General features: G+C 35.2%; 1 long non-coding RNA gene across 2 annotated transcripts in view; it reads right to left on the minus strand.

The window, feature by feature from the left end:
• Positions 1–3,035: 3,035 nt before the first annotated feature.
• LOC107205938 overlaps positions 3,036–11,552 on the minus strand; it is a 56,751-nt gene continuing 48,234 nt past the window's right edge. For both annotated transcript variants that reach the window (XR_004497315.1, XR_001522201.3), the window contains exons 8-10: positions 9,753–9,847; positions 6,951–7,331; positions 3,036–4,246 (exon numbers count right to left, since the gene is read on the minus strand). This is a non-coding gene — a long non-coding RNA (uncharacterized LOC107205938). The remainder of the gene's footprint in view (positions 4,247–6,950; positions 7,332–9,752; positions 9,848–11,552) is intronic.

The raw sequence follows: 11,552 nt of genomic DNA on the forward strand, positions 1-11,552 counted from the left end.
AATGTCTCTGATATTTAGATGAACTGTATGGAAGTGAATGGAGTGAAGGAATGTATGGAGCCTTTGTTTAAGGCTCCTTGCTGAAAGAACTCACCTGGCAGCCCACTCTCCTTCAGGTTAGTGCCTGCACTCAGAGAGAAGGTCTGATCCACTGTCAGAGTACCTCAAAAGTGTTTGAGTCAAGTGAGTGCCACAAAGTGCTTTAATCCTCAGAAGCAATTTCTTAGGCTTGACTTGTAATTCCATAACCAGCCAGAGTTCATCAGAGTACTGGTGTCATATGTACAGCAAGAACTGCAACCTAGTCCTTCACAAATGCATCCATATATTGCTCTACAATCAGTTTGTGTAGCTAAACTTCATCTTTTGATACTTAGCACAGCATATTTTTCCCTCAGGCCATCTTTATTGACAACTTTCATGGATTGTGTCTTTTCTTCCACTGGAGGCATGTGCTTGAATTTGCCCTGCACAGGACCTCACACACATATGTAAGAGTGATAGGGTATTTTTTTGGTGTATGTATAGTTTATGTATATTTGTCTGTGTATGTGCATGAAGATGGGTGTGTGTTTGATGTGTGTGCTGTGTATATGTATTTATATTGTGCTGGTGCATGCCTGGAACTCACCACTGAATGTAGCTTAGGCTACTGGGGGCACACAGCCAGGAAGAGACAAAACCTGAGGTGATGTAACATGTATATGAAAAATAATTAGTAATCAAATATAGAGGCAAATTACATCAGCTTTTTTTTTTCTTTTTCTTTTCTTTTTTTTTTTTTTCTGGCAGGAGCCATGTGTTGCATGGCCAATGCAAAAGGAAACAAAACTTTCTGGTCACTGCTGCTGAATGACTTTCCACCCATTCCTCTATTTTAGCAGAGCTGAACCATATATTTCTTGGGCTCCAAACTCTTGGAACAAATAGATGTTACAGCATTTCAGTTATTGAAAAATTCATGGTTTTCTTTTCAGCTCAACCCTCCCAATCAACAAACATCAGCCCCTTCTTGTGCAAGTCCAAAGCCCTTGCAAGAAACACTCAACCACTTGTCCAGCACACTAGATGAATTCTCTATAGCAGGCAGAAACTACTTTCAACAGTTCACTGAAAATATTTACACAGAATGATACAGGACCAAAAGTATTGATCCGTCCAATGATATTTCTATGTTTGCTGTTATTTGCCATTGCAGACTGAGTAATAACTTGTCTTTACTCTCTGTAACACTCTCATAGTGTTACCTGTTTATAGGCTGACAGAGGCTAAACCAATCTATGCCAACCACCAAAAAGAATTTAATCCAAATGAAATCTGGAATATTCAATTCTAGATAAAAAAATTCTAGATAAAAATTAAGACATTTTTAGACATAAATGCCTATGCAATTTTTCCTTCCCAGACATAAAAATGCCTCACACTGGAGGAGCAGACAGGGATATGAGCTCTCCATCATCAACAGTGTTCAGTACCAGCTGCTTCAGTGATAGAAACAAAAAAACCTCAGAATGCCCTGTTGCAAGTTATTCTTGGTCCTGGGAAAGTTTCATTTTAATATCCCATAGTTAGATGTTGGCTATTGTTCTTAAGAATGAAGCCATGCTTGCCTTCCAAAACATCTTTAATTGATTTTATTTTTGGACACCTACTCTTAGGAAGTAATAACGGGCAATCTAAGCCTAGTATGAACCATTGACAGTAGCTTCAAATAGTAAAACTCATTCTTCCCCACAGGTCATTAGATGCCAGGAATATGTGAATGAGGAATTTAATTAAAGAAAACTCAGTACTATGTTCCAGCACCCACAACTCAGCCAGTGAAACCAGGAAATTAGGGCTAGGTCCTGGCCTGCAAAAGTGCAGGATTGTGCACTGCCCCTATCCTTCAGCCACATGGTACAGATCTAGATCGAAAAAATTTTATCTTGACAGGATGTCTTCCATAATAACAGAAAAAAAATACACAGAATTGCATCCAATGTCCAAGTCAGGTACAATTCTCATATGGTTGTGTTTAGGGCTTATGAACAGGAATTTCCAAGTTCCACTTAAGTCAGTAGAGAGGCCAGACCCTTCAGGCAGGACTCTCAATGAATTAAGTGTGGACAGAGCCTTAAAGGATTATGTAGCAAAAATCTCTTCTATCTTTTCACAACCCATAGAAAGATGAGCCACAACTACAAGATGTTTGCAGAAAGGAACCCACTTCAAAGGAAGACTTAAAAGTCTAAGGAGAAAAAATGTATAGAAAAAACAAAGAGACTGGGACAAGTGTGGATGCAAATGTGCAGCAAGTTCACCATTTTGATGCTGTTGTTCTTGCTGATTATCAACTACTGCTGCAGGTTTCCATTATTATGATCAGAGAGCAATAATTTATGGAAGCTTCAGGAGGTTGGAAGAGGCCTCAGAGGAATCAACTGAATGCCCAGTGACTTAAGGGAAAGCTAGCTTCAAGGACACTGTAATTTCTTAGAAGACTCTTGAGGAAGAAAAATTTTCTGGCTGGTGGTGGAGAACAATGAGGACATTAATGCCTTAAAAACACTGTAGGTGCAGCATAAAATGGTGGGGACAAAATATGCAAAGAATAAATTTACCCACTCTTACTTTTTTCAACTGTCCCACCCAGATGTCTGTCCATCTATGTAATTTTCTCTTTCCTTTCGCCAGTCATCTTCACACCCTGGTCCTTGCTATCAATATTTGTAAGATCAATATGCATGGTTCATAGCTTTTGAACTCTTCCTTTGAGTCTTGAAAAGTCTTAAGAATGAGGCATCATTCCAATCAAGTTGCTAAAATAGCCATTTTGAAGGGCCTTTTAATAACACAAATCTTTAGTTTTGTTTACTAATTTAGTTTTGGAACTAAAGCCAAAGCAAAAGTTCCAGGAGAAACTCACGTCACAATTTCCTGGGTGTCTCAAAAATCTCCAAACTGCTGCTACAGTAAATGGTGCATTTTACCTCTAATATATTTTATGTTCAGGGAGGAAAAAAAAATGCCAATCATTCTTTACATTTTTTTTACCAAATTCCCAGAGTAAATTTATTTAGTCACTCAAAAAAAAAAAAAAAAAGAAGGCAGGAAGTAATTTATCTTCTTTGATTACTTATCTTCTATTAAATTGGAAAGATAGAACTACAAGTTGACCTAAGTCAAGTACATCTGTTATTTTCTTGCCATGTACTATTTCTCTGGTTTATGTCTAGCTTGGTAAAGTTCCAAAAATCATTTCAGAGAAAATTTTAGAGAAAAATGTACTTATAATCTCTGTATGTTGATTGTAGGGAGATGGGAGAGAGGCACATTTTGTTTTGAGAAATTATAAGCTTGCCTTTATTCCTGATGCATGTTTGGTGTAAGGAGGACTTAATTTCTACATTAACATTTTCCCATTCTTAATTTGCTGTGTGAAAAGTTGATTATTTATACTAATTTTATTATCACATTGCATTAATAAAACTCATCATATATTACATAATATTCCCTGGGGAAGATGCTAGTGATTACACTATTGTCTAGTAAACAGGAAAACAGGAATATAACAAAGAAGAATTGGATGCAACCAATTATTTTTGGATCTTCTTTCTTTTCCTTTTTTTTTCCCTAAGTCATCAGTAAAAGAGAAAAGCAAGGAATTTGGCATTGAAAACAGAGACTTCAGATTTCCTATTTGCTAGGAGGAACAAAAGCTGTCATCAAAAGATTAGATGAAGGAGTTGACTTTCTCAGCATATATAACTAAAAGGTTTCAGCTCACCTAAAATCCTCTATTATTCAGAAAAAAATATGGAAGTTGTTAGTTCATATGTAATACAAATGAAACATAAGCTTCCATTTATGATAAGTAAAAGATTAATTTTTCTTTTCTGCTTTTAATTCTTCTGTAATTCTTTTTCCTCTTGAGCCTGTCCAAGCCAATTGTCTACATTCCACAGAATATAACTTTTATATTTCATAAGTACAAGAATGTTGTTTGTTTTTTTTTCCAGAAGAAAAGCAAAGGACAAGAAGGAAGACTCTGATATATTATATATGTCAATCTCAAAAATAAAATTTTCCAAATAATGTATTTCTTTCTCTTTTTTTGCTTTCCTTCCCTCCATAAAATAGAAGACTAGAAGAAGCCTTGTCTAGAATGTGTTCCTTCAAAGTCATGTATATTTTATTAGTCAAAGATTGACAACATGCTTTGTCAAATGAATCGGAGGCATATCCCACTTCCATCGCAGCTCTCCTATGGGAAAAAAAAAAAGCAGAATCTTTCAAAAGACAGTCATAGTATTTGCTATGTTGGAAAATTCATTTTTTTCCTCTCTGAATCCACAGATCCCAGATTATTTCCCCCAAGGTTACAAAAATGCAAGTCAGAACTCAGCCTGGAGTTTCTGCTATAAAAAAGTCATACAGGTTCTTTCAGTATAACATTGTGCCACTATGTCACCTCCATGCAATGACTAATCAGGTATTTTCTTCAATTATTCTGGATATTTCTGAGCAGATAATGTGTAATTAATCATGTTATCTTCCAGCATTTTAATGTCTTTTTATCAAAGAAAGTTATGACAAGTTGATATACCCATGTGCTTTTTACTTATCTGTGCTTTTTTCCTTAGTGAAATGTCATTTTCAATTCATGGTTTGAAGCTTCTGAGCAGAAAAAATTAGCTCAGTCAAAGCTCAAACATAATGGAATAATCAGAAAGAAAAAAGCTAATGGTTATATCCAAAGCCATTTATTTTGTTCCCCTAAGCAATACTGCAGGCTCAGATGCATTAAGTAAGGTTAAATCAAATAGTCATGATGTCTGTATGTTCAATTATGCATAGCCCAAGCTAGAGACTCCTTCTGAGCCAGTCTTCCACAAAACTATGCCAGTGTACACCTGTCAGAATCTGGCCATGTCTCAACTCAAATCAACCCAGATCTCTTTTTTTTTTTTTTCTTTTCTTTTGCAAAGCTGCAAAAGACAATAAAAATTATACCTGAATAATACAATGAACCAAAGATAATATTTTTTTCTTAAAATAGCTTGAATGTGATTTTTATAATATTTTATATCACAGTTTACACCACTCTTTTGCAAGGCTTTAGTCCTCTCATACTCTCATGCATGTGAAGAAGGGTTTACTTTACATGTAACATCCCTGGACATTGGTCAGTGTCTTTGGGTGTTTGACAAGAGTCCCATTGCCACAACTCTCAGAGCAAAAAGGCTCAGCTATGAAAATTTTTATAGGACAGGTATTTTCAAATAAATAATTTTAGGTGGTTATTTACATGGGAAGAGAAAATATGTCAATAAATTCGTTGAAACTATTTTATGGGTTTCAAATTTATTAAACTAGCAGATACAATACATTTTATTGGCTGAAGAATTAATATAACTTGCTATATTAAAGACATTAGAAAATGCCCAACACCTAATAGCAACTACATTACAATAGCATGATTTATCTAAAAACCAAATAGATAATCAGGAGTAAGATTAAATGATTTTTATATTCTTAAAATTTGAAGGGAGCAAATGATGGATAAATGTCTCAATTACCACCTCTCAGTGTGATGTTCAAGTCTCAGCTTTAATCTACCAGTGATAGCGTAATAGCTTGAATTGTAATTTAATTTCTTGTTTAATAAAAATTTTATAATCATCACATGTTTCAACATAAAATAATCTTCTAGTTACATGTCTTAAAAAGCATTTATTCAAAATAAAGAACTGAAACTTTTATGTGTTTATTTTTTCTGCTTTTTGCTTGTTTCAAAATTCTTAATTTCATAAAAGCTGCTTTGTTACAAAATTTTAAAGGTCTCATCAAAATAAATTAATTTCTTTTTGATTTCATGCGGTACCTGATTACAAAGCTGAAAAGAAAATATTTTATTACAAATTTCTATTTGTACATTCACATATAACATTTATCCATTCATTCATCTAACTTAAATGATACATTCACATAAAACTATCCATATCCTGTGCTATGTAGCATGCAAACATCACTTGGACAGTTACTTTAGCAAGGATATACTCTCATTTTGTCTCAAGGGTTAATATGCGACATTAAAATTTATTTTCTCTGGTTGTTTCCTCTAAAGAGGACTGGACTATTAATTTCTCCTTACATTTAATATAAATACCTGAGTAAAAAGGATTTTTGGTTTTTTCCAATTCTACTTCAATAAGCTAACTATAATTCCAAGTGCATATTGTGTATTAATCCAGGAATGGGATGCCTTTTGCTACTAAAGGAATGAAATCTGGCCCAAAGAAGCTTCAGACATTCCATTGGAACATCCTTTGTATGGCAAAGGTATTTTATTGCCTTGGGAAAATACTATTTTTAAACTCGTAATAAGGATTAAAAGTTTGAAAACACCTATCTTTTTTACATTTTGCAATGTGCAGTTTGATATGTACTTTTAAGATAAACTTTCAACAGAATTCATCAATTGCAATTACGAATTTATAATTTGTTGCTCTTAATTACTAATGCTACTCAATTTCATTAACATTACTATAAAACTCTCCTCCCCAAAATAATTAATGCATAAAGTTGTTGATGAATCTGATATTACGTTTGCCCTCTTGTAATTTATTTTTAGAAGTCATACTTTACAACTGAAGTCAAAATGAAAGATGAGTTTGAACAATGCTCTGTTTTCACTACACTAATATGACTTCAAGGCATTAGTTATATATATCCATGGGTTGTTCTGAGGGGTTTTTTTTCCTCAAATTATTGTAAATTTCAATATTTCAGAACTGGAAGAGATTACAAGAAGTGTCATTCCTGACACGTGTTTTCCCAACCTGTCCTCATGGATCCTAAAGAGAAAATTCCTTAGCAGTCCACCCCTCCTTTGCCTTCCTGCTGCTGATGAGCACACACAGCAGTGCATAGAATAGGATTACTAAAAGGCTGCTGATTTATTCTACCTTTCCTTAGTGTGATGACCCTTGGTATTTTCCTGGAGCCCATAATATCATGCATCTCGAAGCAAGCCGTTGCCAAAAGCATTCAAATAGTCTCCAGATACTGACAATGTGCCGTTCACAACTCCGTTCTGTCCCAGATACCACAATGGTGGGAAACCTTCTCGCAAGAGCATGAGGAAAAAGAAAAAAGTCTAAGCATTTTGAAACCTATTTTCCTGATAATTTCAAGTTTCTGTTAGTTTTTAATAACAACACAATCTTCTAAGTACTCCCACAGTCGTGATTTAAAATAAAATTAAAATCTTCCACAGCTACCAGCTGCAGCCTGTTGACAGCCAGTTGACTAGTAGCTTTGTCACTGTGCAGATTATTAGTAGATACCTGAGGAAGGAAAACAGAGAACAAGAAGAAATATTTTCTACTGTTTCAGGAATATTTTTTCAAGACCATAATTATTAATAAAACTCTTGGACTTGTAGTCCAGGGGAATATCTTAAATTTGGGGTTAATAATGTCACTTCTATTCCAGGACCAACATAATGACGTTTCATTTTTGAGAACATGCAGTTAAAAAAGAATCAAGTTTGCATAATCTTTGATAATTCTTCTTGGCTTTGCATTATGATATCTTGTGGCATGTCACCAATATAATCCAGTTTCCCTAAACTCTGCAGAAAACTTCAGCAATCGAGAGGATTTGGAATACAGTCAAGCCTCAGAAGATCATATTTTCTGGTGGAGTCACACCCAATCAGTCTGCAACACTCAATATTTTAACAACCCTATTAGTGCTACCAATTCAAAGGCAATTCTGACTATAGCACAACTTAAAGACAAAAAGCAAAAAAAAATATTTTGTTAACAAAAAAAGAGACATTTATTCAGGATAATTTCATATACTACCATTTTAATGGTCTAATTTTAGATCTAAGCCAATAAATTTTCCACTACTCTCATTAAAATAATAACATATTGACACTTAGATAAAATAACTAGCACTCTTCTTTTTCTAGAAAGTTGACTGTTTCAATGTTTCAAATTGAGTAACAGAAGGGCAAAAGAGATGGAAAGTCCAACATCAAAATAAAAAAGCAATTTCCATGCTTGCTTCCTTCAAAAATGGCCAAGTGTGCTTAATTTTTAATCATAAAAACTTTTCACCTTCTGCTACTTCTTTTCAAAATGCAATACAGTCAGCACATGGCAGTGGATTGGTAGAAGTGCTGAGGTGTGGATGTAAGCACATATGGAACCCTTAGTGTACCCCATGTATTGTGCCTGCATCTAGAAGTCATTAAATGGAGAAATTGTGGGATTTTGAGAACAAATAGCATGGCCGTACTTGATCTTTCCCAGGAGACAGAAGCCTTTGTTCTGCCTCACTGTCCTCCAGCTGGGACTGACAGGAGGAGGTCTGGTCCCTGATGTCTATCCTGTCCCGCTTTCTGAATATATATATGGAAAAGATGTCCGTGTGCTAATATCCCTGTTCAGCCTTGCTGATGTGCCCACCATGATACAAACCTGTTATTATACAGAAACATAAGCCCAGGCCATATTTATCTTCAGATTATACACTGTTACACACTGCCTACCAACCTGAACACCTTTAGTGTTGTTCTGGTTTTGGCTGGGGTAGAGTGGTTGTGTTTTGGATTTGTGCTGAACACAGTGTTGACAATGCAGAACTGGTTTTGTTATTTGTGAGCAGGATTTACATAGAGCCAAGGCTTCTGCAGCTATTTGTACTGCCACACTAATGAGGAAATTTGGGTTGCATGGGAAGTTGGGGGGAAACACAGCCAGGACAGGTAACTGACCAAAGGGAAATTCTAGACAATATGACATCATGCTCAGTAAATAAAGTCGGGTCAAGAAAGAGGAGAAGAGTGAGTTTTTGGAGTGACAGCATTTGTGTTCCCAAATGCCCAGCTCTCTCCTGGAGATGGCTGAATACCTTCCTGCCCATGGGAAGCAGTGAATTTATTCCTCTTGCTTTGCTTTTATGCACAGCTTTTGCTTTCCCAATTAAACTATCTTTATCTCAACCCATGGGCTCTCTAGCTTTAATCTGCTGATTCTCTCCTCAGTCCTGCTGGAGGAGGAATGAACAAATGGTAATTGATTGTTGGCTGGGGTTAAACCATAACAAATGTAAAAATGAAGTGATAGAAAGTGTGATCTCTAGAACCCCCAGAAGCCATAGAAAAAGGGCAGTATATAGATGTGCCAGTTAATTTTATCAGTATATTGTTTAGAAGGATATAGAGATGCTGAGGAAGAAAGCTGAAAGACTGTTAATGCTGCTACAGGAGAGGTAACAAACGATAAAATTCATATCCCATGCCTTGATAATCAACAAGAGAAGAAATACATTCTATCAGTCCAACCACTCCTAGCTCTTAGAACCTTCCACCATTTCCAGCAGCTTCCTTCATAGCACAGATTACCTAACTCCTACATCTCTGCTTGTTCAGTATTCCCAAACTGCTGTGTTTGACCAGACAAACCTTTGTTCACTTCATACTCAAGCTTTGTCTTATATCCAGAGTCGTGACCCATTTTTAACAGGTGTGTGAAAGTTGAAGTTAGATAAAAGAATGGTAAGCATGCAAACCTTGAAAAATTAGTTGTAGATGTCAAATAATTTGTACCATATCACAAAAAAATTGAAGCCAGAAAGTAGAGAGATAGACCAGTCTTGAATCAGATTTCTCTCCATTTGGCCTGGTTTCCAGGGCAGGCAGTAAATACCTGTAGCTGTACTCAAGCCATTTTGCTCTGTGCCCCATGCTCTCTTACCAACAGAGATGCGGTTTTCCACATAAACACCATCAGGCTGCAGCTAGGCCAATTGCTTATAGTCAGACCCCACATTCTTTGGAAAAGCTTCTTGCCTGTGGGGAACATAATGTGCAGCAACATTATCATAGTCAGTGAAATTCAAGTGATTCTGGTTTGCCTTGGTTTTCCAACAGGGGTATTCTGACTGGTAAAAGTTAAAACAGTTTATTGACTGTCCCACTGAAACAAGTACTCAAGTGAGTTAAAAAATTCTAATAAACAAAAATAATCATAAATGTTTAATAATAAATACAAAGGAAAAATAATTGTTTTTGTGTAATGACTTTGGATGATTGAGTCATATGCTGAGCCTGAAAAAAGTGCCATTGCAGAAGACCATAGAAGGATCCCTTGCTGTGAACATCTTGCAGGTTTCCTGGAGCCAGGCTGTTGTCAGCAAAGTGATAATGCTAAGAAAGAACACAGAAACACTGAGGAAACCTGAAGAGGAAACTATAACAATCCAGAAATAATTTTTTAAAAAAAGGGGGGACAAGTCAGAATTGTACAAAGATCCAAAATAAAGTTCTGTTTCTTGTTTTCCAGAGTAATTAGGCTGATAATTTTCAGATTTTTTTAATTTAGAAGTTGCACAGAAACATTCTTATATGCACAACTCATAATTAGGAAAGCATTATAAATCCTCTAAATATAACAATGAAAATAAAAGTGATTTTTTACTTTTATTTAATAATACACTATGATTCATGTACACAAGTAACCTATGATAAGAGAGGCTGATAGTCTCTCAGATTACCTCAAAGAACTGCAACTTTATAGAAAGAAGAAACTGTCTTTTAACTGAAGACAAAACATTGTGGGAATCATTTTACAGTAAGAATAATTTTCTTAGTAAGGGAAAGAATGACATGTTGTATTCACTGTCACTCATGCTTCATCAAAAACACTGACAAAAAAATCATATTTGATGATTTAGGAGTCTGCCAGTTCATAAGTTGCCATGATGTTAAGTTTTTGTGGTTTTACACTGATGTTGTTAAACAAGTAGCTATGTCATAAGTGATAATCCAGGAAACCCAGACTGTTTCTGTTTGCTTGTTTATTTTTTATAAGTTAGACTCAATATAATCCTGTCTTTGTGTCATCAACTCTACATAAGACAATCATAGATCATAATGCAGTATTCAGCACCAGAGTTTGCCCTGAGGATTAATGCCTTCAGTATCCTGGGACAAAACAATGATTGAATGCGACTTCTCTTTACATTTTACTTTTTGTCTGAGGGAGGGTGACTGCAGTCACTTCTGTTTAAAATTCTAAACCTGGCCTTTAAAGTCAAGATAGAAGGGGAAACATGTTACATCATTTAACCAAATACCACATATTTCCCCCCCAACAAAAAGTGTTTGTCTTTATCTACTGAACTCTTGCCTCTGATAGCAGCTGTTGTCTTGGCATTATGCCTGTAATAAGGAAAAAGAGAGGGAAAGAATAGAAAGTAAAAAAGAGAGGAAAGTAAAAAGGGGGGGAGGGGGTAAGAAAAGAAAAAGAAAGGGAAAAAAAGAAAGGAAAAAAGAAAAGGAAAAAGAAAAAGAAAAGGAAAAAGAAAAAGAGAAATAAAAAGAAAAATAAAAGAAAGAAGAGAAAAAGGAAAAGAGAAAGGAAAAGAAAAAGGGAAAAGGAAAAGAGAAAGAGAAAGAAAAAGAAAAAAGAAAAAGAAAAAAGAGAAAAAGGAAAAGAAAAAGAAAAAGAAAAAAAGAAAAAGAAAAAAGTAAAAAGAGAAAAGGGAAAAGAAAA

The sequence above is a fragment of the Parus major genome, chromosome 1 (assembly GCF_001522545.3).
Source record: "Parus major isolate Abel chromosome 1, Parus_major1.1, whole genome shotgun sequence".
Classification (NCBI taxonomy): domain Eukaryota; kingdom Metazoa; phylum Chordata; class Aves; order Passeriformes; family Paridae; genus Parus; species Parus major.